The 27,819-nt window shown below is 41.8% G+C and overlaps 1 pseudogene; it reads right to left on the reverse strand.

Annotated features, from left to right (window-relative positions):
* Positions 1-388: 388 nt before the first annotated feature.
* LOC131817390 (vomeronasal type-1 receptor 4-like) lies at positions 389-27,487 on the reverse strand (annotated as a pseudogene).
* Positions 27,488-27,819: the final 332 nt, after the last annotated feature.

A 27,819-nucleotide genomic window follows, 5' to 3' on the forward strand; every position in this document is an offset into this window, starting at 1 on the left:
CAGGGCTTCTCCCCGGACAGGGGCTGCTCCGGCGAGGCTGCTCCCCAGACAAGGCTGCTCCCAAAAGAGGCCACTCTGGAGGAAGCCTCTTCCCCGATGATGCTGCTCCCACAGGGCCGCTCACCAAGGAGGCCTCTTTCCAGATGAAGCCACTCCCTGGAATGACGCAGCTCCGGCGAGGCTGTGGCTCAGGATGACAAGGCCGCTCGTGGCTCGGGGTGGTGAGGTCCTCAGCAGCGAGGTTGCTGGCGTCTAGGCCGTTCCCCACAGCGATGCTGCTGAGGGCCGTGGTGTGTGGGCAAGGCCGCTGGCATCGGGGCTGCTGGCGTCTCGGGACCACAGGCGTCTCGGGGCCGCTGGCGTCAAGGGGCCGCAGATGGCTGGACCGCTGGCGTTGGGACTGCTGGCGGCTCAGGGCCACTGGCGGCTGGACCACTGGTGGCGGGACTGCAGGCGGCACTTATGGCTCTTACAAGAGCTGTTACAGCTCTTCTGCTTCTGCTCTTCAGCTCCCAACAACTCTTTCTTCTGCTTCCTTCTTCCTTCTTCTTCCTCCAACAGCTCTCCTGCTTCTTCTCCCTGACAGCCTCACAGACCAACCTTTACGGGGGTGGTTGAGCCCCGCCCCTACACAGGCAGCCAATTGAATCCCAATTCCCCCAGTGGATATATGCGCGCCCCACCAATTGGACATCTCCACCCAGCCTGCCCCGCCCCTACATCCAGGGTCCACAAGCAAGTTCCTCTGGGAGGGGCAGGCCCTTACAGTAAGGGTTTTACCAAACATTCCTACCCTTGGGATCACGAGAGAATTCATACTGGAGAGAAACCATACAAATGTACTGAATGTGGCAAGGTTTTTAGGCAGTGGTCTACCCTCAGGATTCACCGAAAAACTCATACTGGTGAGAAACCTTATAAAGGTAATGAGTGTGGCAAGGCTTTTAAGCAATGCTCACACCTCACTAAGCATCAGAATGTATATCCTGGAGAGAAGCCACACAAATGTACTGTATGCACCAAGACTTTTATCCACATTTCAAGCCTTATGAAACATCAGAAAATCCATTCTGGAGAAAAACCATACAAATGTAATGAATGTGGTAAGGCTTTTTCCCAAAGTTCAAGTCTTGTGGAACATCAGAGAATTCATACCGGTGAGAAACCTCACCAATGTAATGAGTGTGGCAAAGCCTTTACTGTCCAGTTAAGCCTAACTAAACATAAAAAAAAAAAAAACCATACTGGTGAGAAGTTATATTGTAAGTGATATAGTGATACAATGATATAGTGATACATAGTGATATAGTGATAAATTATATTATAAGTGTAATGAAAGTGATAAAACATATATATAGCTTATACACCTTACTAGACATCGGAAAATCCAAACCGAAAAGAAACATGAATCTAGTATATGTGATAATGCTTTTATTCAAAGCTCAAGCTTGGGGGCTCATCAGAGAATTCATGGAAGAGAGAAATCTTACAAATGTAGTGAGTGTGGCAAATTCTTTAACTGGTGTTCTCGCTTACTCGACATCAGAGAATCCATACTGGAGAGAAGCCATATAAATGTACTGTGTGTGGCAAAGCCTTTAGTCAAAATTCAAACCTTACAATTCATCAGAGAATTCATACTGGAGAGAAACCACACAAATGTATTGTGTGTGATAAGGCTTTTATCAAACGTTCACCCCTTTGGGGTCATGAAAGAACGCATACTAGAGAGAAGCCATACAAATGTACTGAATGTGGCAAGGCCTTTAGACAACGGTCTGACCTCAGCATTCACCAAAGAGTTCATGCTGGAGAGGAAGCTTAGAAATGTAATGAATGGCATAAATCATTTAACCATTTCTCACAATACACTATGCAATAGAGAATTTATAGTAGGGAGAACTATGTCTAAGTCCAAGATTAATCTCACATGTTAAATTCTTCACAGTAAGTAAGTCAAATTCATTTGAAGACTCATGAGATGAGTGTCACTGGAGCAAGAAGAGCTTTGGGAATGTAGCATTCTTTTAAAAATACTTACATTACTTGCATTTCCTTGAAAGCCCTGCATCACTCACTATTGATGTCTTTTGATCTGCAGTTAGAATTTGTTAATGTTATACCTTCATTACATTTTTCATGCGTTACCATGATGGTCTCTGGAGGCAGATCAGTAAGATAAAAGGGCCTATTTTATTAAACAGGAATCATCACATCCATGTATCTTGAAGGAACACTGAACTTTAACATACAGTGTTTTGTGGAATTGAAGGAGTACATGGGCAGAGAATATAGGTAAAACATTGATGTAAATAATAACATGTTCAGGATCCCTTCTAAAGATTAGTCTGTATAAGAGAGGGCCACGGGATCATCAAAAACCATTGCTCTGCCAGAGGAGCATGAAACAGCAGACTCTGAGACCGAAAGATGGATTTTCCTGATAGGTTGGGAGGGATTGCCTATTGAATAGAAATAATGGTGAAATGACAGTCATTCTCTTCCTTTTATGAAAATAGTGCTTGTATATCGAAGAGGAGTGAAAAGTTAGTCTTATTTTGGGGGAACTAAAGAGAGCAGTTATCAGGAGAACTTAATCAAAACAACCAGAATGCAGCGTACAGGTATAGGATTCCCATTTAACCACTACACTGATGCCGTTTTACTCAGAATGCATCATACTTATATTTTAAGTAATAAAATTAAATTATTTTTTCAAAACTCTAAATGAATCGTGTTTTTTTCCCCTCTCAGATCAAGTCTATGCTGTTTCCTTACAGTACTTCATAACAAACATGAACACTACATCTTCAGGCTTGTTGAGGCTGAGAGGCATCTGCAACAATTTTTCTTCCATGATGGCATCAAACAACATACAATTTTATGAATATATACTCATCATTTGCTTGAGTTATTCTCTCCACAGTCTGCTGCTTGGATATTTATTTATGTGGCTGTGATTACCATACCACAGCAGTGCAACTTCAGACCCTCCCTCTAAACATCTGAAACGCAGTTTGTGAACATGCACTTGATGGCATTTCCATGTGCCTTCTGTTACGCCTACGTGAGACCCATGACTTGCAGTGGCCTTGATGTGTATGATGTGTATGTGTGTGTAATTTTAAAAATACATTTTACAATGTAATCTCTACACCCAAGATGGGCTTTGAACTTAAAATCCCAAGATCAAGAGTCACGTGTTTTACTGACTGAGACAGCCAGGAGCCCAGAGGCAAATATATTAAGCATATGAGAAGTGTTAGGAAATAAAATTTCAGGAATAGAGATTAATACGCACAATCTTCCCCCAACTTGGAGCTTTCATTGGAGTACTTTGGAAAGATCACCGATCGAGTCTTTCCTTAACAATGAACATATACACCTGAGAATACAGTGGGTTGGTTTGTTTGTAGGCCAAATATGAACTTTACATATTGACCCCCTCAGAAGTAGTTCATCACAAGATGAACCCCTCCAAAATCTAGTCTTGGGTGTCAAGACTGATAATGCTAGACACCAAGAGGGGATAAAAAAGTTTAATGCATAATGAGACATCCCCGGGAGAGAAGGGCAGGTTTCCAAAGTCGTCAGAAAAATAGCTTGAGAGCAAGAAAATGAGACTCATTTTATGAGGTGGTCCTGCAAGAGGTCTGCTCTTCCTGAGGGCACCAAACAAAAGGGCACGTGGGCTTCTACATTCGATCACTTGTGGAATAGAAGGGATAAAGGAAGATACACTGAATATGTGGTCTGGGGTGGGTTTGTTTATGTATGTATGTATGTATGTATTGATCAATTATACCATAAACTGCACCAGAGACAGGGAAAGCAGCTGAGAGAGGGTTGAGACTTAAAAGCTGTCCATGGTCAAATAGCAAAACAAACAAAAAAGAAAGTGGAATGAGATTCTAATATAACACAGAATATTTACTGTCAAGCCTCCTGATTGCTTGGTTACGAAAGACTAGTTTTATTCATGCTAATAACTTCTTGCACATCCTTTCCTGCTACAGAAGTATGACCCTTTACCCAGTATAATTTGAAAGTGAAATACGGAAATGCTATGTAGATAAACTGCCTACCATGCTTTTATGCTAGTTTCACAATCATTAATGTATGGAACTGTTCATCAGGCAATACATAGGATTCAATAATCTTACTAGAAGAGTTTTTCAAAGGCTGTAAAAATCTCAATTTGATTTTACTATTAAGCATTACATGATTCTTTTGACTCTAGAAAAATTCCTTTTTATTTAGAAAATTTTTCATAACCTACTTTATATTTAGTTTACACATTTTCCCTATATTACTACACTGAAAATTTTGGGGAAAAAATACATGAGTTAAAGAATCTTTTAAGAGTTGTATAATGTGAAAGTGAACCCAGGACAGTAAGAAGTACAGAGTAAGTGTTCTATAGATATGAAGAACAAGAGTCCTTTTATATCTTTAATTCAATGAAAGAAGTGGGACAGTATGAAACCATGAACTGGAAACTAGTAAGATGGAGCCAGGAAACCTTCTGATACCCCACAAATCTAACACCAGTGTTTAGGGAACACAGTATGTTCATTTTACCTTAAAATCACTTCCAGTTCTAAAAAAAACAAAAGCCATCTCCAATTCTTCTGTTATTACTGCCATAAGATTAATCATCTCTGTCCTACATTATTTCAATGGACACTGGACCTTCTATCTCCAAGTCCTTGTAGTACAGGGTCAAGATGTCAAATTTTTTTCTAAGTTCAATGTGAAGCTATTAGAAGTTTTTACTTGATTTAATAGGACGTCATACCATAAAATCCACTCTTAAAATGTACAATTCAGGGGCAAGGATGTCCCCTCCACCATTCTTATTAAACATTGTGCTGGAAGACCTAGCTAATGCAATGAGAAAAAGAAGTGCACAGGACAGTCATTAGGAAGCAAGAAATAAAACCGTCTTGTCCACAGATCATACAGTCTATATAGAAACTGCATGGAATCAATAATAGCAAGACTGAAGGGCACAAGTGTCATACAATGTCTGTTTGTGTTACCCTATGTTGTGTTATCCTATGGAGCAATTTCCCCCTACAATGTGATGTGTGGAAGGGTGCTTTTAGGAGGTAATGACTACGTACGAGTGGAACCCTCACGAATGAGATTAGTGACGTAGTACAAGGGACCTCAGAGAGCTCTTCTACTCTCCACTATACGAGAATCCAACAAGATAGGCTTTTGCAGCCAAGAATACGGCTCTCACCCATACCTAATTAGCCAGCACACTGATCTTGGTCTTCCCAGCTCCAGAGCTGTGAGAAACAGCTGTTGCTTATAAGCCACCTAGTCTAGGTTACTTTTTTTTTTATAACAGCTCAAACTGACTACGACAGTATACAAGTGGAATTCGAAATCAGTAACACAATAACTTTACACTAGAACCAGAAAAGACCCTACACTTAGGTATAAATCTAACAGAGTATGCACAGGATCCACATGAGGAAAGCTACAGAGCTGATTAACAGAATCAAAGAACTAAATGAAGAGATTATTCAGATACAGGGACAGGAAGACTCCATATTTATGAGATGTCAGTTCTTCCCTAATCAACTTACAGATTCAATGCTATCGCAAACTAGAAAGCAACTGATTCTGTGAATATCAACAAACTGATCCTAAAGTTTGTATGGATAGTCAAAAGATGCACAGTAGCAAACAAAATACTGAAGGAATGAACAAAGTCAGAGGACTGATACCACTTGATTTCAAGGCTTCATATAAATGTACAATAATAAAAACAGTGTGGTTTTGGCAAACAGATACACAAACTGACCAAAGGAACATAATGGAGAGCTCAGAAATGGACCCATACAAATCGAGCCAACTGATCTTTGACAAAGAAGCAAAGGCAGTATGATAGAGAAAAGGCAGTCTTTTCAACAGATGTGCTGAAGCAAATGGGACATCGATCTTCCAAAACAACAACAACAACAACAAACTGCATCTTAGACATAGGTTCCCTATTCCTTTCACAAAATTCAACACACAATGAATCACAGGTGTAAATGTGAAATGCATAACTATAAAATTCTTAGAAAGATGACATAAGAGAAAATCTAGATAACCTTGGCTTCATGATGACTTTTTCTGACTTAACACTAAAGGAGTGGAGGCAATAATAATTCGGTTTCATCAAAATTAAAAACTACTGTTCTGCAAAACACACTGTCAAGAAAAAGAAAACAAGCCACAGGTTGGGATAAAATATTTGTAAAGCACATTTCTAAATGCACTGTTACCCGAAATGTACAAAGAACACTCTCAGAGCACAGTAATAAGAAAACAAACAAACAAAAAATCATCTAAATATGGGAAGACAGGAATAAACACCTCACCAAAGAAGATACACAGATGGCAAATTAAGCATTTGAAAATGTGTTTTACATCTGTATCGTTAGACAATTGAAAGTAAGACAATGAGTTACCACTATGCACCTACTACAATGCCTTAAATCCCAAACCCTGACACTGCCCAATGCTAATCCAGATGCTAAGCAACAGACACTATCATTTGCTGCTTCTGGGAATGTTAGAGCCACTTCAGCAATTTAATTCTTTCTTACAAAACTAAACATACTCTCAAGTTGGTGCAGCCTCTTTGGAGAACAGTGTGGAGATTCCTGAAGAAATTAAAAATAGAACTTCTCTATGACCCTGCAATTGCACTCCTGGGTATTTACCCCAAAGATAAAATGTAGTGAAAAGAAGGGCCATCTGTACCCCAATGTTCATAGCAGCAATGGCCACGGTCACCAAACTGGAAAGAACCAAGATGCCCTTCAACAGATGAATGGATAAGGAAAATGTGGTCCATATACACTATGGAGTATTATGCCTCCATCAGAAAGGATGAATATCCAAGTTTTGTAGCAACATGGATGGGACTGGAAGAGATTATGCTGAGTGAAATAAGTCAAGCAGAGAGAGTCAATTATCATATGGTTTCACTTATTTGTGGAGCATAACAAATAGCATGGAGGACATGGGGAGTTAGAGAGGAGAAGGGAGTTGGGGGAAATTGGAAGGGGCGGTGAACCATGAGAGACTATGGACTCTGAAAAACAATCTGAGGGCTTTGAAGTGGCGGGGGGTGGGAGGTTGGGGTACCAGATGGTGGGTATTATAGAGGGCACGGATTGCATGGAGCACTGGTTGTAGTGAAAAAATAATGAATACTGTTATGCTGAAAAAAAAAATACTCTCATCATACAATCTAGCACTCACATTCTTTGGTATTTAAACAAATGAGTTGAAAACTTATGTCCACGTAAAAACCGGCACAGGAGCATTTATAGGAACTTATGCATAACTGCCCAAACTTGGAAGCAACCAAGGTGTGTTTCAGTAGGTGAATAGTTAAACAAGCTGTAATGGAATACTACTCATTGCTAAAAGAACTATCAAGCCAGAAAAAGATATGGAGGAATCTTAAAAGTGTATTACAAGGTGAGAGACTCCAATCTGCAAAAGCTACATATTGTATGGTTCTAAGGACATATCATTCTGGAAAAGGCGAAAGTATGGACATGTACATTTGGACAGGCAGAACTACGGATAGGCAAAACACTTTCCCACATAAACCAGTGGGCCAACCACTCTACTAATCTTGACACGTGAGCTAAGACCCATAAATAGTGAGTTATTCCAGAGCTGATACCATTTTGATCTTCACATGTAATGTTTTCTTCAGTAGGTTTCTCCTCCTCTAGGCATGGTTTGTGTCTGTTACTGCACCATAATTGCACAAATAGCACACACACCCTGCCTTAAGATTTTCTGCTCTAGATTCCACGGGTTTACACAGGTGGTGGTGGAGTGAACTTCCATCCAATCCAGCTGGTCTCCTGAGTCAGTCATCAATGAAGGACATATTGTCACGCTAATAAAAAGAGATCTATCACATGCATTTAACTGCCACACATTTTCCAGGGAGATGATTCACTAAGCATCTCTACTGAAACACTCCCTGTTTAGACATTTGTAGAGCTGATGTGAGGCATTGAAGACGGCAAGGAGCGTGGATCAGCGGTCACACTCATCTGTGCACATGTGGATTGTCTTGGTGGTTCTTGAGTCAAAGGGTTGTTGCACCACTGTGGTGGCACTTGGGCTGTTGATGCCTATTTAGGCAATCAGCACAATAGTTGGGTTCCTTCGGAGTCATAATGTGAAGACGACTCCTCACCGGGATGTCATTCTGGGGTGGCTTCTGTGAGGGTGATCAGATTTGGCTTCAGTCTTGAGGGCTCTCACTTTTAACAAGAAGAGACCAGAGCTCCCTCTCCCTACCCCATGAGGATACAGCAGGGAAGATAACGGCCTCCCAACCAGAGGACCCTTGGGACATAGAAAACCTACCAGAAACTTGATCTTGGATCCTCTAATGTGGCAGTGGAAATAGTGGCTTAGTGTGTCAGACCTTGAGAAAGAGATGTTGGGGGTCTGGACTCTCAATTTGTAAGTCTGCACAAAAAGGGGGGCCCCTACAAAGGCCTTTCCTATTTCTATGAAATGGTTAGTCATGGGAGAGGCAGCCTCTCGCTTACAGCAAGGTCACAAATGTCAGAGCACCAAGAGTACAGAAAATAAAGTAAATGTAAAGGCCCTGTACTGAATGGATTCCAAATACAGAAATACCAGGTCTAATTTAGAAAAGACTCATACAGTTAGAGTGGAGCATTTGTCAGAAAAGAAAACAGGTTCTGTTGGACCTTCTTTCCTGTTCTGAACTTCAGCCTCCTCTCTCTCCTGCATCTCTCCCCAGACTGGATGTGCAGCTCTAGGTCCCCAGTGAAGCCTTGGGCTGATATGAGAGAGAGACAGATCCTAGGGAGAGGGGAACTCTCTGGCTCTCAGGGATGGCCTTCTGGAAGCTGCAGGTAAGCACTCATCACTATCCCTGGTTTGAGGTAAGGGGGAGGCTTCTGGTCACTAACGAGTCTGTCCATGGTCTCCCTGGAGCCACTGCTGAGGTGACCTCCTCTGATGTCTACAGTTCGTGTTTCGTGTGTGTACTTGCTTCTTCCCTAAGATTGGGCCAAGATCTGTCTGGTTCCTAGCTTTCATTGTCCCTACTGTTTACAACAAGAGCTCAGGCTGTAAGTAGATTTGGACTTTTTCAGAGGCTGATTCACGGAGACTTTTTGAAAAGGAATTTCCAGTCTTTGCTCTTCTGGAGTGAAGTCACTGACGTATATGCCTAAGCTTGCCCTTTCCGTGGCAGGAATGGATTATTTTGTGCTCAAATATTTCTGCTTTATGTTTGAAAGGATCACGGGAACTCTTCCCTCTGGAATGGGAGATCCTAGTTCTGCATTCTGTCCTTAATTCCCTGATTTCAACCTTGTACAATCATCTGTCCCTCCAGCTGGGGCTGAATTCTCATCCTGGATCTTTGGAGCCTGCAGCTTTGGGATGCTGGGATCCAGCTACATAGGGTGTTCCCACAGCCTTCCACAGGGCTCTAATAGCACCTGGGATGTTAGCAGATTTTTACCAAACATGGCTTGGAGATGAGCCAGTGAGACAGTAAAAGCTGAGCTGCTGAGGAGAGCACTGTAGTGGAACCACTTTGAAATTGGTGCTGGGACTCCACCTCTAAATTTAACTTCAACTTACCATCAGAACAGCTTGTGGGGCACCTGGGTGGCTCATGGTCATGATTCAGGTCACAATCTTGGAATCCTGGGATCAAGCCGCTCAATGGGGAGTCTGCTACTCCCTCTCCCTCTGCCACTCCCCTGCTTGGGCTCTAATAAATAAGTAAAATATTTTTCTTAAAGAAACAGCTTGTTAACAATGACTTTCCTATTATGTTGATAACCAGCTTCATGGTGGAGGAGAGCATGGTGTGGTTACTGGAGCGCTTAGTGGCTCCTGATCCCCATTTAACTTCGGAAGGGTTGCCACCATGTCTCAGGTCTTCCTTAATGTTAGCTAAGGATCAAGGGGACTCTCAGCCTTAACTTCTTCCCTGAACTTCTAACATTCTTGTTGCCTTAGGTGTTGCCATTCCTTACCTACAGCCTGTTGTTCCCTGTACAGCAAACAAATCTGTCCTCTGCCCCAAACAGGACAGTCTCCCTAAGACCTAAGACTTTTTTTCCCCCTATAGAATATCTATAAACTAGAGTCCATGATAAAAGCTGCCGGTGCCATTGCCCAAAAGGCCTGCACATGCATAGGAATCCATGCAGAACTGCCTCCCAACGATATCCACCCCTCACTGCCTGACTGTAGTCATGCTTATGTGATGTGCCCACGAGTACACTCTTGGGAAACCACTGATTCACCTGTGAAGCCAGCACCAAATCCACTCAATTTCACTCAAAAATCATTTTATGAAACTACTGTTTTCAGGATGCTAGGCATCAGAATGAGATCAGCTGCTGTATTCCCTTCTATTATGCCCATGTATGTCCCATATTGAAGTGGCTGATGAAACACCAACACCCATCAGTGTCCTCCTTTGAATGGCATGCAGCGTCTCCTTACATTCATTACTGACTTTTCCAGAATGAGGAATGAATTCACAACAGGATGGGGCGCCTGGGTGGCTCAGTCCTTAAGAGTCTGCCTTTGGTTCAGGTCATGATCTCAGGCTCTTGAGATCAAGCCCTGCATCGGTCTCCCTGCTTGGCAGGAAGCCTGCTTCTCCCTCTCTCACTCCCCCTGCTTGTTTCCCTCTCTTGCTGTGTCTCTCTCTGTCAAATAAATAAATAAAATCTTAAAACAAAACAAAACAAAACAAACCCCAGGATACTGTCCAGAAACATTTAATTTATTTTTTTCTGGTACGGTTAAAGGATTTTCTGTTCCTTATCCAGGAAAAGTTGAGCCTGGGTATAGCAGAGTCTTGACTCATGAGCAGAAAGGGACTGACAGTTGGAAAACATACAGAAATCACCAAAGCAGTATTCACCAGTCACCATCTGAGATTATAAATAAAAGCAATATAAGCATGAAAGATGGAGGAGAGGAAGTAAAAAGACATAAAGGTGGTCACCAGGACAAGGATACTCTGGGTGGCTCTGGACTCAGCAGAGGATCTGGGGGAGACATTATTAGGCCTGTGAATGTGTTGAACCCGCTGTCTGTGCCTGTGCAGGATGAAAACCATGGAGCCACAGGCCCAGATCATGAGCCCAGAAAATGAAACTTCAGAGAGTATTATCAACAGTGCATACGTTGGGGCTGTGATTGTCTCATGATCTATAGTAAAACAGTACCGTAAATAGCCTTTGTTTGTGATGTTTTTCATGCTCCATTTATCAGACACATACAACACATACACATGAAAAATTAAATTTACAAATATGTACATGATCAGCAGAGGGAGATGGAGAGGCCAATATACTTTGGGGCTTTGACTTTAAGATCCTTCCAACAGGAGTTCATGGGGCTGATCATGATGGTCTGAAACACGCTCAAGAGGCAGATGCTACTAATGGACACGCCCCTGCTCACTCTCTGAACATATAAAAGAAGTTTGCACCCAAATTTGCTGGAAAAATGTTTCAGCCCAAAAGTCATCATTGTCTGGGGGACTCCCTTAGAGAGAATGACCATGGAGTTGGATATGATCAGGTGCTTGAGAATCAAATGGGTACACCTCACCCTGCATTTGGTGTGGAAAAGGAACAGGTAATGGTAAAAAAGAAAGAAATGACCCACAATTCCAACTATCATCAGTGACAAGAAGATTATTCCCATTATCAAATTCCTGGAAGATATTCTGTCATTCAACATGTTTTCCTAAAAATTATGGCAACAAGCATTCCTCTGAGCAACAAGGCCAACTGAAATTTTGACACCCAGATTCACTTTCACTGTGCACTCCTGCTCGACTTCCAAAACTGTCAGAGATGGGAAGAGATGGAGATCTAGTACATTTCATGTAAAAATCAGCAGTAGGGATGAGGGGATGTTAACCTGGGAGAGGCAATGACAAATGAGACCAAATGGAAAGAAAGAATAATACAAGATTTTTAGAAGAAGTTGAAATTCACTAGCCCTATTGGAAAAAAGAGTAAACTTGATCACTACTCGTACCATAAACCAAGTCAATTGTGAATAGATTGCTGATCTAAATTTCAAAGACATAATAGGTTTTTTGAGAAAAGTTTAAAAAAAAAACCCTTTATTTGGCCTTTGAACAAAATATTTCTTAAACAGCACTGAACATATTAATCACATGGGAAAATGATTTTATAGTAAATTTAGAGGGGTTTTTCATCAAAACACCCCTACTACACACACAATCTATAATTAGCACAGAGAATTCTTAAAGACTATGCAGCAGAATAAACGACAGAGAAACCGTTCCAACAAACACTTGTGGAGGGTATTGTGCTAAATGAAATATGTGGAATGTGAGGAATAGTGCAGAGGCTCAGAGGGGAAGGGAGGGAAAACTGAATGGGAAGAAATCAGAGAGGGAGACAAACCATGAGACACTCTGGACTCCAGGAAACAAACTGAGGGTTGTGGAAAGGGAGGTGGGTGGAGGAACAGGGTAACGGGGTGATAGGCATTAAGGAGGGCACATGATGTGATGAGCACTCGGTCTTATATGCAACTAATGAATCACTGAATATTATACCAAAACTGAAGATGTACTATATGTTGGCTAAGTGAATTTAAATTAAAACTTCAAAAAAGAGGTTATTCAAGAGATACCACGTGAAAATGTTCAATGTCTGTAGTTAGAAAAATTTCAAATATAACACTACTGCCTGGTGCCATCAAACACTACCCAGAAATCTAAACTCAGAGTGAGAGAAATTTCGGCAAAGATATGGATCAACCAAGAATCTCATACACTGCTGATGGGTGTTAAAATTAGTACAAACATTTGGAAACTGTAGTACCATCTACTTTCACTGTCCCACAAATACACTCACCAAAAATTTGTACAGGTATCCCCAAAAGACTGGTTACAGAACTTACATACCAGCATTACTCACTACTCACAACAGCCCAAACTCAGGAAACCGATTTCTCATTAACAGGAGAAGCAATCCATGAATGGTTTCATATTCACATGGAGTCTTCTACAGCAAAGCCAAATGCCAACGATAATATGAAACAACACAGATAAATTTTGAAAAGTCATATGGCATGAGAAAGAAGTCATAATAACACATTTCATGCAGGATAAGTCCATTTATGTTAAGTATGGAACAAACAAAAGTAATCTAATCTTTCAAATGTTGGAAACTTATGAACTTATTCCCAAACATTCCAATCCTACAGATATAGCCAAGAAAATGATGATGCCTATGGGAATAGTGACTTAGTGGGATATCTGGGGGTTTGAAAACATTCTGTTTCTCATCTAGGAACTGTGTACATAGGTGGGGTCACTTGCGAACTCCCAGTGAGTTGCACAGTTGAAATGTACATAACTTTACTTTTTAAAATACAAATCACCAAAGTAAAATTGCACGGAGATGAGAAGGTTCTTCCTGTGAATGTGTTCAGCCTGCTCACAGAGTCTGTACAGAAAGAAACTTATAGACCTAAACGCTTAGATTTGAGCCCAACAATGAACATCACAGAACTGTAACATTGCTACTTAGAGTAAGTCTGAGATTTTGTGCACTGAAGCATCCTAAATCTTTGTTCTTTCTGATGAGTTTGTTGCTCTGTCATGGGAGAAAGGATATTTACCAACACATACAAGGTCCAGTAGAGAAAATGGAAATCCCAATATCCTGAGGAGGTTTCACGTTTTCACCCACCTGGAGGTCCCAGGGCTGCTCCTGATGATTGGAGATGCAGAAGAGGCAGCTGGTACCAATGGACACACACCCTGCCAACTCTTGAGGACAGCAAACTGATGTGTACTCAAAACTCATGGGAGAATGTTTCAATTAAATGCTGCGAATATCCTGAGACACCTGTAAAAGAAAATGACCAATAAGCAACTATACTCAGATAAGGATCACATCTTGGGACCTCATCTTGGATTCCCTGTAGAAAAGGAAGAGATGATGAGAAAGAAGTGAGAAAATCCCCAGAACCAATCACAATGTCTGATGAGGAAATCATTCTCGTGACTAAACCCTGGAGTCATTCTGACAGATCCCAGTGACTGTAAAGTTCCTCAAAATCAGAAGATCCCACTCTGGAACAGGTTCTGGGGGCTACAAATATCATATCAACTGAAATCCATGAACTCTGGGAAACACGTTTACTTCAGCATGGCTCTGCTAAGATGCTTCCCACTGTGGAAAAAAGAACCTTCCAACAGCCCATAAAATGCGTGAATCAGAGCTATCAAGCCATAAATTTGGAATCTCTTCTATTTTCCTACCTGCATGATGTAGGCGCTGACATTATTTTCATTGTAGCAATAAGGACAACTTAGGTACAGAGGGTAAAGCAATCTGTCTAAGTTCACATGGTGGTTAATTAAAGGCCAACTAGTGACTAGAGCCTAGCCGGCTGGTGCCAAGACAGTGTCCGAACCTCTGTGCTCTATGAACAAAGCATGTCACCTGTGCTTTCAAATAATCCAGACCTGTATTTCATTTCATACTCTTCCATTTTCCTATCAGTTGTATTTTATTTTATAATCTCAGCTGTAACAAGAATCCATCTTTCACTAAGAATATTTTCTCTGTGAATAAGATACATAAATAAAGTTTTCTATTTTTTTTTAAAGATTTTATTTGAAAGAGAAATAGAGAGAGGGACAGAGAGAGGGGCAGCACCCATGAGCAGGGGGAGAGACAATAGGAGAGAGACAAACAGGCCCCCACTTAGCATGGAGCCCAACGCAGGGTTAGGTCCCAGAACACTGAGATCATGACCTGAGCCAAAATCAGACATTTAACTGATTGAACCACCCCGGAGCCCCATAAATAAAGTTTTAGTATCATAATGAAGTGTAGGTCCCCAATTATAGGCTAATTCTACGTCAAACATCCCTATGCCGACATATTGGGTAAACACAGTATCTACTAAACAATACTTTTTTGACAGTATAGTCATTTCCTGTCGCACAAGGAACAAAATTCATGGCCTCCATCACACAAACTAAAGCATCATATTACTTTGTTTTCTACAATGTTCTAGGAAATACTACTATTTGATGAAAGAGAAGTAGAAAACTTATTGATAATTGTTTCAAATGTTGAGGTATTTATCAAAACATACACTGAGTCAAACTATTAGCACTAGGGCAAGAAGTGTAACAGACATTAAAATATAAGACACATATAAAATGGAATCTAAGAATATGGAATTGTGTGCATCATGTAAGTTAAAATCATAATCAGTTCTGAGACTGGGACTGATATTAGAATATTACTAAGCCAGAAAGAACAAACCAAGATTCATGTGGTCTAACGCCTCTTGTCTGATCCTGTAGCAACCTTTTCCTTAAATGCTGTCTCCACCTTCAGGAGAAAAAGCAGTCTCTTCCTAGACATGACACCTCAGATGGTTTCAATAGCGGCACAATTACTATCTCCAGTGTGTCACATATTCAGTGTTAGATTAAAAATAACTTTTTAGGGGTGCCTGGGTTGCTCAGTGGGTTAAGCCTCTGCCTTCGGCTCAGGTCATGATCCCAGGGTCCTGGGATCGAGCCCCGCATCAGGCTCTCTGCTCAGCAGGGAACCTGCTTCCCTTCCTCTCTCTCTGCTTGCTTTTCTGCCTACTTGTGATCTCTGTCTTTCAAATAAATAAATAAAATCTTAAAAAAAAATTTTTTTAATATCCTGGAAACAAATTCATCTACATGATCTCTATAGATCAGAAAACTGTTACATCTCTAATCTACTCAGTATTAGAAGCGTGAAGGCATTGTAAGTACACCTTTAAGAAGACTGAAAATTTAATCTGATTCCTGTAATGTGAACAGAAGATGGATTTCATAACTACAGTCCTTACACACCTTCCAAACAACTCTTTGCTATCACTGGGATTTTCATGAGTTAAGTGTCCTCAGAGAGGATTTCAGTAAATCACATCAGGAGCCATCAGGTGTGGGTCCAGGGTCCAGGATCCTCATCTCTCTTTATAAGCTTGGCTCATACCCAAGGAATGATTCCACCTCCCTGTTTAGCTTTGCCCAAAACTGTCCTGACCCACAGAATCCCTTTCACAGATGTGAACACTTAGACATGCTCCCTTACAGGCTCTCTCAAACTGAAAGAGAAAATACTCACCAGACTCCTTCCCGATGGATGGGGCTCAGTGTAAAGGTCATGGCAACCAGTATGTGAGGGAGGGAGGCAGCCAGACCCCAAGATAAGACTTCCCCTCCACTCCCCTCAGAATTGCAATTATCATTTCACACAGGATGGCAGTGAGAGTGCAGGCTTCAGTAGCTGAAAATATCTCCGAAAAACTTTTTCCCACTGCTAATTACCAAACCCAATTACAAGTTTGTGAGTATCTCCAAGGAGACCACTGTATGGTTTAAGAGAGGCACCTACTTTTTCATGATCCCTGATGGTAGACAGGGTCTCACATGGAAGGAGCAATAAATACTCAAGGGACTGGTGGTGAGATGTACGTATCTCACAGGTGTCCCCGATTCCCTGAGAAGTTTTGCCACTAAGATCGAATTCATGCTTAGTTCTGTCTCCTAAGCTGCATCGTTACCTAAGAATTTAGAAAAGACATGAAATCATACAGGGTCCAACAAGTATTTCTTTTTTTAAAAAAATTTTTTAATTTTTAAAAATTTCTTTTCAGTGTACCAGAATTCATTGTTTATGCACCACATCCAGTGCTCCATGCAATATGTGCCCTCCTTAATACCCAACACCAGGCTCTCCCAACTTCCCACCCCCCACCCCTTCAAAACCCTCAGATTGTTTTTCAGAGTCCATAGTCTCTCATGGTTCACCTCCCCCTCCAACTTCCCCCAACTCCCTTCTCCTCTCCCTCTCCCATGTCCTCCGTGTTATTCCTTACGCTCCACAAATAAGTGAAACCATGTGATAACTGACTCTCTCTGCTTGACTTATTTCACTCAGCATAATCTCTTCCAGCTCCATCCATGTTGATGCAAAACTTGGATATTCATCCTTTCTGATGGAGGCATAATACTCCATAGTGTATACGGACCACATTTTCCTTATCCATTCATCCGTTGAAGGGCATCTTAGTTCTTTCCACAGTTTGGCGATTGTGGCCATTGCTGCTATGAACATTGGGGTACAGATGGCCCTTCTTTTCACAACATCTGTATCTTTGGGGTAAATAACCAGTAGTGCAATTGCAGGGTCAGAGGGAAGCTCTACTTTTAATTTCTTAAGGAATCTCCACATTTCTTAAAGAATCTCCACATTCTTAAGGAATCTCCACATCTTCCAATGTTGCTGCACCAACTTGCATTACCACCAACAGTGTAAGAGGGTTCTCCTTTCTCCACATCCTCTCCAAAACACATTGTTTCCTGTCTTGTTAATTTTGGCCATTCTAACCAGTGTAAGGTGGTATCTCAATGTGGTTTTGATTTGAATCTCCCTGATGGCTAGTGATGATGAACGCTTTTTCATGTGTCTGATACCCATTTGTATGTCTTCATTGGAGAAATGTCTGTTCATGTCTTCTGCCCATTTTTTGACATGATTATCTGTTTTGTGTGTGTTGAGTTTGAGAAGTTCTTTATACATCCTGGATATCAGCCTTTTGTCTGTACTGTCATTTGCAAATACCTTCTCCCATTCTGTGGGTTGCCTCTTTATTTTGTTGACTGTTTCCTTTGCTGTGCAGAAGCTTTTGATCTTGATGAAACTAGAAGCTGGTTTTTTGAAAGAATCAGTAAGATCGATAAACCATTGGCCAAATTAACACAAAAGAAAAGAGAGAGGACCCAAATTAATAAAATTATGAATGAAAAGGGAGAAATCACAACTAACATCAAGGAAATAAAAATAATCATCAGAAATTATTATCAACAATTATATGCCAATAAGTTAAGCAACCTAGATGAAATGGATACATTCCTGGAGAACTATAAACTTCCAAAACTGAACCAGGAAGAAACTGACAACCTGAATAGACCGATATCTAGCAATGAGATTGAAGCAGTGATCAAAAACCTCCCAAAAAATAAGAGCCCAGGACATTACGGATTCCCTGGGGAATTCTACCAAAATTTCATAGAGGAAATAACACCTATTTTCCTGAAGCGGTTTCAAAAAAGAAGCTTCAGAAGCAGAAGGAAAACTTCCAGACTCTTTTTATGAAGTCAGCATTACCCTGATCCCCAAACCAGGCAAAGACCCCACGGAAAAGGAGAATTTCAGACCAATATCACTGATGAATATGGTTGCTAAGATTCTCAACAAGATCCTAGCAAATAGGATCCAACAGCACATTAAAAAGATTATCCACCATGACCAGGTGGGATTCATCCCTGGGTTGCAAGGATGGTTCAACATTCGCAAATCAATGTAATAGAACAAATCAATAAGAGGAGAAAGAAGAACCACATGGTCCTCTCAATTGATGCAGAAAAAGCATTTGACAAAATCCAGCATCCCTTCCTGATTAAAACGCTTCAAAGTATAGGGATAGAGGGAACGTTCCTGAACTTCATAAAATCTATCTATAAAAAACCCATACCAAATATCATCCTCACTGGGAAAAAGCTTGCAGCCTTGCCGTTGTGATCAGGAACATGACAAGGATGCCCACTCTCACCACTCCTGTTCAACATAGTTTTAGAAGTCCTAGCAACGGCAATCAGACACTAAAGAGAAAGAAAATATATCCAAATTGGCAATTAAGAAGTCAAACTCTCTCTCTTTGCAGATGACAACATTCTTTATATGGAAAACCCAAAAGACTCCACCTCCAAACTACTAGAACTCTTACAGCAATTCAATAATGTGGCAGGATACAAAGTCAATGTACAGAAATCAGTGGCTTTCTTATACACCAACAGTGAAAGCACAGAAAGGGAAATTAGAGAATCAATTCCATTTACTATAGCACCAAGAACCATAAGATACCTGGGAATAAACCTAACCAAAGAGGTAAAGGATCTCTACTCGAGGAACTACACAACACTCATAAAAGAAATCGAAGAAGACACAATAAGATGGGAGACCATTCCATGCTCACGGATTGGAAGAATAAACTTTGTTAGAATGTCTATACTGCCTAGAGCAATCTATATTTTTAATGCCATTCTGATAAAAATTCCACTGGTATTTTTCAAAGAGCTGGAGCAAACAATCCTAAAATGTGTATGGAATCAGAAGAGACCCTGAATTGCTACGGCAATGTTGAAAAAGAAAAACAAAACTGGCAGCATCTCGTTACCTGATTTCAAGCTTTACTACAAAGCTGTGATCACCAAGACAGCATGGTACTGGCATAAAAACAGACACACAGACCGGTGGAACAGAGTACAGAGCCCAGATATGGACCCTCAACTCTATGGTCAAATAATCTTTGACAAAGCAGGAAAAAATATACAGTGGGAAAAAAAGACAGTCTCTTCAATAAATGGTGCTGGGAAATTTGTGCAGCTGTATGTAGAAGAATGAAACTTGGACATTCTCTTACGCCATACACAAAGATAAACTCGAAATGGATAAAAGACCTCAATGTGAGACGGGAATCCATCAGAATCATAGAGAACATAAGCAGTAACCTCTTCTGTATCAGCCACAGCAACTTCTTTCAAGATATGTCTCCAAAGGCAAAGGAAACAAAAGCGAAAATGAATTTGGGGGACTATTTTTAACTTTTTGAGGAACCTCCATACTGTTCTCCAGAGTGGCTGTAATGGTTTGCATTCCCACCAACAGCGTAAGAGGGTTCCCCTTTCTCCGAATCTTTGCCAACACCTATTGTTTCCTGAGTTGTTAATTTTAGCCATTCTAACCAGATCACACCAATTTTTTTTTTTTTAAACGTTCAATGGGAACGCACCTACTTCTGATACCAGCTCAAGTTCAGGACTCCTAAAACCATGTGCCATTTTCAGAATTCTCCAGAAGGACTCCTATAAGTCACCGAGAGCTATTGTACTCACCACTATGGTTTATTAATCTGTATCTGAAAGGATAGGATACAGATTAATACTAGACATGGAAGAAATATATGGGGTAGGGTCCAGAAAAAGTATGAAAGAGTTCCAGTGTCCCCTCTGTGAAGTGATGGGTGTGTTATTCTCCAGACATCGATATTTGACAATACTCATAAGCATATTGCCACCAGGGATGCCCACCAAAACCTAGTTGTTGACACTTTTTACTGGAGCTCAATCACATACTGACTGGATAGCTATTTATTCTCCTGTTCTAGGGAAGTCTGGCTGATTTATTTTGTGTTCAGCTACTTCAGAAGTGGACCTGACACTGCATGGCCCAAGTTCCACTCATAAACCACTATCAGACTGTCTGGTGGCCATTCCCTGAGATAAACAAAGGCAATACTGTGAACATGACATTACAAGGGGTGGAGATTATCTTCCAGGGTGAGATGGCAAAGGAAAGACCTCTGTTAAGGTTTTCCAAATTTTCCCTATATTCTTCCTACTCATCCAATATCCCAGTACAGGAATAGAACCATATGGTTGTCAACCCATTCTGCGAACACAAAGAACATGCACATACATGTTCACACACTCAGAAACACACATAGTATGCACACTCAAGATAAATACACACGCACATAGTCTTTCCCATCCTGGCATATATAGGCTCACACCCGCAGTCATGTGCACACTGACCACATACAGACTCACTCACATACATACATACTCATAATGCACATCCAAACACCAATGTCCTACTCAATTTCACAAAAACCCTCACAAAGTCACCAGGTGTATGCTCCTCAGAAAAATGTCTGTATAATTCTTTTCCTATGTCCAACTCTGTGAATGCAAGAAAGAGGAGCCATGTCTACAACTGAACTCCTTCCGAATGCCAGGAGCACATTTTACCTGTGTAGCATTTCAAAACTTCTCTGAGCTCTGCTATGGGAATGCAGGGTGTGGGGAAAAATTTGGTGGTGAAAGGCAGTTCATGAGCTGTAACATAGCAGAACAGGAGCAGAGGGGAAGAGGGCAAAGCAATGAAACATGGTGACATGGGACAGTATTAGTCCAGTAGGGCTGTCATGACAAAATATCAAAGACTGGATGGCATAAACAACAGAAACTTATTTCTTCAGAGTTTTTAGGTGACAAATCAAGATCTAGGGGTCAGCAGAGTTGGTTTCTTCTGAGGCTTCTATGCCTGCTTGAATATGGCCAGCTTCTCCCTGTGTGTCGTTCACACAGCCTCTCTCTGGTCTTGCATATCTGCATTGCTGCTATTTCCTAACTTCCTCTCCTTGTAAGGACGTCAGTCATATTGTATTAGGATGCACTGCAACAGCCTCATTTTTAGCCTCATCATCTCTTTGAAGGCCCGATCTCCACATTCTGATGTATTAGTTATTAGGACTATGAAATATGAATTCTGGGATAAACATCCTGTTAGGAATCCAATTACTAACAGGAGTATACGGAGTGTGGGAGGTGTGAGAGTATGCAGGATAAAAAGACACACAGGGCTTAAAGGGTGCACGATGTTTCAAGTGCATTGCAGGTCTTGATGGAACAAGGGGACAATGTGCATGGAAGTTAAAGGTGTAACACAGCAGACATTAGTTTGTGGGCCTAGTGTTACACTAGTTATAAGAACAAGGGGGAAAATGAAGGAAGATAATCAGCAACAGTAAGGGGAAGGTGGGAAAGCCCAGGACAATTCATGTCCATGTGGGCTTAGAGAACAGAAGGCAGGAAACACATTTTGTAGGATTTCAATGTTATTTGATGGTGGACAACACTATGACATATGACTGGAAAAAAAGGCAGAACTCTTAATAACAGCTCCAAAAGGAGAAGGATGCCAGGCAGGACCATGCTGGAGGGAGGGCGCTATATATGGATGGGGACAGGGTAACAGAAGCTAGAGCCATAGAACAGCTCATGTGTGGAAGCAGAGTGAGAGGAGCTAGTTTTCTAGAGTTCCCACTGAACTGGCTGACTTGAAGCATTTCACAAGCTCAAAACATAAAGCTGTTCCTGGTTGTCTGGTACCTGACCCTGGGTGGTCACAACTGCTGCAAAGTGGCTCAGCTTGTGTGAGTCCAGTAAGGGAAGTGGTTAAAGCATGGACTGGTCAGCTGCTTAACAAGGGGAACTGACTGCTTGGTAGCTAGAATCTTCAAATAGCACTGATACGAAAAACCACAACAAATATGATATGACACTATGTTCTTGGAGTATGGATGGGCTGGACATGGTTAGTGGTCCAGGACAGAGGGTTAAAAGAGAGCTGAAACCTTGGTGGAGGGATAATGGTGTTAAGGAAACAAAATGGGTGTGGGTGATGAAGTCAGCTGGGAAGAGTATGGGAATGAAAAGACGAAGGGCATCACCTCAGAGGCAAAGGTTATAAGTATCTTCTATACTTGCTGACTAAATTTTCTTATTTGGTTATAATACCATTTACTAGACCTGTTAATTTTCAAGGTGCTTTTCCCCTGCTTCATTAATAAGTAATTGCTGGAGTAATATATATTTTTTATTTTTAGACCACATACTGGGTCACAAATCAGGAATCAACGGATACCAAAAGACTGAGATTATTCCCTGCACATTCTCAGATCACAATGCTTTGAAACTGGAGCTCAATCACAAGGAAAAGTTCAGAAGGAACTCAAACACCTGGAAGCCAAAGACCACCTTGCTTAAGAATGCTTGGATCAACCAGGAGATCAAAGAAGAACTGAAACAATTCATGGAAAACAATGAGAATGAAGACACTTCGATCCAAAAACTATGGGATACAGCAAAGGCGGTCCTAAGGGGGAAATACATAGCCATCCAAGCCTCCCTCAAAAAAAACTGAAAAATCCAGAACACAGCAGCTGTCTCTACACCTTAAAGAACTGGAGAATCAACAACAAATCAAACCAACTCCAAACATATGGGAAATAATCAAGATTAGAGCTGAGATCGATGAGGTAGAAACCAGAGATACAATAGAACGTATCAATGAAACTAGAAGCTGGTTTTTGAAAGAATCAGTAAGATCGATAAACCATTGGCGACACTAATCCAAAAGAAAAGAGAGAAAGCTCAAATACATAAAATTATGAATGAAAAGGGAGAGATCACAGCGAACATCAAGGAAGTAGAAACAATCATCAGAAGTTATTATCAACAGTTATATGTCAGTAAGTTAAGCAACCTAGAGGAAATGGATGCATTCCTGGAAAACTATAAACTCCCAAAATTGAACCAGGAAGAAATGGACAACCTGAATAGACCAATATCTAGTAACGAGATTGAAGCAGTGATCAAAAACCTCCCAAAAAACAAGAGCCCAGGACCTGATGGATTCCCTGGGGAATTTTTAATTTTTAAAAAGATTTTATTAATTTTTTTTTTTTTTGAGAGAGAGAGAGAGAGAGAGAGTGTGTGTGTGTGGTGTGTGTGCAAGTAAGGGGAGTGGCAAAGGGAAGAGAGAGAATCCCGAAAAACTCTGAACTGAGTGCACAGCCTCACTGGGAGCTTGATTTCATGACCCTGAGATCATGACCTGAGCTGACCCAAGAATTGGACTTAATGGATTGAGGCACCCAGGTGCCCCTGGAGTGATATTTTGACATTGTTGGAACAACTTATCTCTCTTCGAAGTATTTTGGCATCTACTGATGATTTTTACCTGAGTCAATTATCAGATCATGGTTGCAAAATAGTTGTTCTAACATCCCACTACCTTTTTTCCAAGTTTTAATTTAAATTCTAGTTAGTTAACATACACTACAATATTGGTTTCAGGAACAAAATTTAGTGATTCATCACTGACATACAACACTCAGTGCTCATCAGAACAAGTGTCCTCAGGGCACATGGGTGGCTCAGTTGGTTAACTGTCTGCCTTCAGTTCAGGTCGTGATACGGGGGTCCCAGCATCAAGCCCTTTGTTGGGCTCTCTGCTCAGCAGGGAGAGCTTGCTTCTCCCTCTCCCTCTGCCTGCCACTCTGCCTACTCGAGTTCTCTATCGAACAAAAAACACACAAACAAAAACAACTGCCCTCTTTAATACTCATCACCCATCTGGTCCATCCTCCATCCACCTCCCTCCCTCAACCCTGTCTGTTCCCTACATGTAAGAGGCTCTTGTGGCAGTTTCATGCTCTCCTTTTTTTCTTTTCCCCCTTCCCATATGCTCATCTGTTTTCTTAAATTCCACATATGAGTGAAATCATACAGTATTTGTCTTTCTCTGACTTATTTCGTTTAACATAATACACTCTACCTCTATCCATGTCACCACAAATGTTAAGATTTCATTCTTTTTTATGACTGAGTGATACTCCATTGTATATATGTATAACACATCTTCTTTATCCATTCATCAACTGATGGACATTTGTCCCTTTCTGTAATCTGGCTATTGTTGATAATGCTGCTATAAACACAGGGACACATATATCCTTTGCAATAGCTATTTTTGTATCTTTTGGGTAAGTACCTAGTAGTGTAATTGCTGGAATATAGGATAGTCCTATTTTCAGCTTTTGGAACCAACATACTGTTCTAAAGAGTGGCTGCACCAGTTTGCATTCCCAACAGAGTAAGAGGCCTCCCCTTTCTATGCCTCCTAACACGTGTTGTTTCTCATGTTTTTAATTTTAGCCATTCCTAAGAGCTGTGAGGTGACAGCTCATCTTAATTTTCACTGGTATTCCCTGATGATGAGTGATGTTGAACATCTCCTCATGTCTCTTAGCCATCTGTATGTCTTCTTTGGAAAAATGTCGACTCGCGTCTTCTGCCCATTTTTAAACTGGATTATTTGTGTTTTGGTTGGTTTATGTATATATCAACCAAATATATACATATATATGTATATATATAAGATATATATCAAATGTATGTATATAAAACATTTATGTATGTATATATGATATATATTATCATACAATATATTTGATACTCTTAGCAGATATGTCACTTGCAAACTCCTCTCCCATTCTGAAGGTCGCCTTTTAGTTTTGTTAATTATTTCCTTTGCTGTGCAGAAGCTTTTGATCTTGTTGAAGTCCCAGTAGTTTATTTTTGCTTTCATTTCCCTTGCCTCCAGCAATGTAGCTAGTAAGAAGTTGCTATGGGCAAGGTCAAAAAGATGACTGCCTGTGTGCTCCTGTAAGATTCTGATGGTTTCCTGTCTCACATTTAGCCCTTTCATCCTTTTTGAAATTATTTTTGTGTATGCTGTAAGAAAATGGTACAGTTTCATTCTTTCCCATGTTGCTTTCCAGTTTTATTAAAAACCTCTTTTTCCCATTGAATGCTCTTTCCTGCTTTGGTGAAAATTAGCTGACCATGCAGCTGTGGGTTAATTTCTGGGTTTTCTTTTCTGCCCCATTGATCTATGTGTGTCTGTTTGTGCCAGCACCATACCGTCTTGATCACTATAGTTTCGTAATACCACTTGAAGTTCAGAATAGTGATTCCTCCAGCTTTGGTTTGGTTTTTCAAGATAGCTTTGGCTATTCAGGGTCTTTGTGGATCCATACAGACTTGAGGATTGATTGTTCTAGCTGTGTGAAAAACGCTGATGGTATTTTGAGAAGGACTGCATTAAATGTGTAGATTGCTTTTAGTAATACAGAAATTTTAACAATATTTGTTCTCCTAATCCATGAGCATGGAATGCTTTTCCATTTCTTTGTGTTATCCTCAACTTCTTTTTTTTTTAAAAGATTTATTTATTTATTTGACAGACAGAGATCACAAGAAGGCAGAGAGGCAGACAGAGAGAGAGGAGGCAGCAGGCTCCCTGCTGAGCAGAGAGCCCGATATGGGGCTCGATCCCAGGACCCTGGGATCATGACCTGAGCCGAAAGCAGAGGCTTTAACCCACTGAGCCACCCAGGCACCCCCTCAACTTCTTAAACATACAGCATCATACTGGTTACTAGAGTAGAATTTAGTAATTCATCATTATATATGACACCTAGTGTTGATCACAAGTGCCCTCTTTTTTTTTTTTAAGATTTTATTTATTTATTTGACAGAGATCACAAGTAGGCAGAGAAGCAGGCAGAGAGAGAGAGAGAGGAGGAAGGAGGCTCCCTGCTGAGCAGAGAGACTGATGCAGGGCTCGATCCCAGAACTCTGGGATCATGACCTGAGCCAAAGGCAGAGGCTTTAACCCACTGAGCCACCCAGGTGCCCCACAAGTGCCCTCTTTAATACCCATCACCCATCTAGCCCTTCCCCCACCCATGTCCCTCTATCCACCCTCAGTTTGTTCTCTATCATTAAGAATCTCTTATGGCTTCTCTCTCAACTTTCCTTGTTCTCTCCTTCCCACATATTCATCTGTTTTCCCTCTTAGATTCCGCATATGACTGAGACTATATGGTATTTGTCCTTCTCTGACTGGAGGTCTGGCATTCCTATACAGGCTGTTAGCTCCGGTCTACTCCAGCCAGCGTCACTGGGACTTGTTACATGATGAGTCGTGTGCTTTGCGTGCAGCCAACACTTGTGCCCCCGCGTGGACAGCGGGGCAGTCTGTGTGCAGCCAACACTGGTGCCGTGCCTGGACAGCAGGGAGACAGCCCCACCACCAAGCTGCAGCTGTTAAGGCCTCCCAAAAATGCTGGTTCAGCGCAGCGACCTTTCCGGCCGCATACCTGTGCCCAGGTCTCCCGGCCCATCTTGCCCTCGTCAGAACTAGGATCTGCAGTCCACACCTGATCCCCCCACATCTGGACCCCTCCACCACCCACAAGACCCAGATCCTCCCCAAGCCCACAGACCAGGACTCAGGTTGCCCTCTTCGCGCAGAGTCTGAAGCACAAACCCTTCTCCCTCTGGCCCTTCCCCTGCTCGTGCTCTTTCTCAAATAGATTAATTAAATCTAAAAATAAATAAATAAATGAAGCACAAACCCATCTTCTCATTCCCACATGTTCTGGGTCCCAGACTTCCCCCTTTCCCACTTCCTCCCAGCCCAGGACCTTGCGCATGCGCTCCATGGGGCGCAAAGCTGTGGTCGCTCGCCCCACCCCCGGGACCTGAAACCAGTGTCCCCTAAACTCTAGATGACCTCGAGGGCGGCACCACGGGCCTGGGACTCGTCACTGAATACACACGGTTAACGGTGCCACCAGACTCTGGTCCAAAACAGTCCCTCTCACAGGACCCCGACCTCCGCCTATCGCGCGGTGCAGGCTCTGGAGCCGCTGCGAGCTCTGAGCTGAGCGGCCGACAGCACGCAGGTCCTCTCCCTCCTCGGGACCCCCAAGCACTACCACACCTACATCAGCCCACACCCCCTGACAACTAACCTCGCAAAAGGAGAATCCGCTGCTATAACGCGGTCCCTCAGGCGGACAGCGAAAGGAGCAGTAGCGCCGAAGCCAACTGGGAAAACGCGAGGGTCACCTGACCCTGGTTCCAAATGCGCATGCGCAGGAAGCCAGTAACCACACCCACATTCGCGCTTGCGCAGAGGCCACCCACGAAGGCCCGCCCCGCCTAGGACCTAGACCCTGCAAGTTCTCCGTACCCTGCTTTGGCAGGTGGGGTCTTCAGACTTTTCGCTATAGCAGCCCCTCCTCCCTACCGGAATCGCCAGTCCTGGTTCCGTTCCTTCCCTTTCTTTTGCTAAATGCAGGGAACCCACAGTATTTATGTTGAGATGTTGACGGTAGTATGTAGGGGTCGGGTGTGTCCTTTCTTTCTCTGGTGCTACCGAAGGAGGGACTGGTGTGGGG

This window comes from Mustela lutreola, chromosome 16 (genome assembly GCF_030435805.1).
Source record: "Mustela lutreola isolate mMusLut2 chromosome 16, mMusLut2.pri, whole genome shotgun sequence".
Lineage (NCBI taxonomy): Eukaryota > Metazoa > Chordata > Mammalia > Carnivora > Mustelidae > Mustela > Mustela lutreola.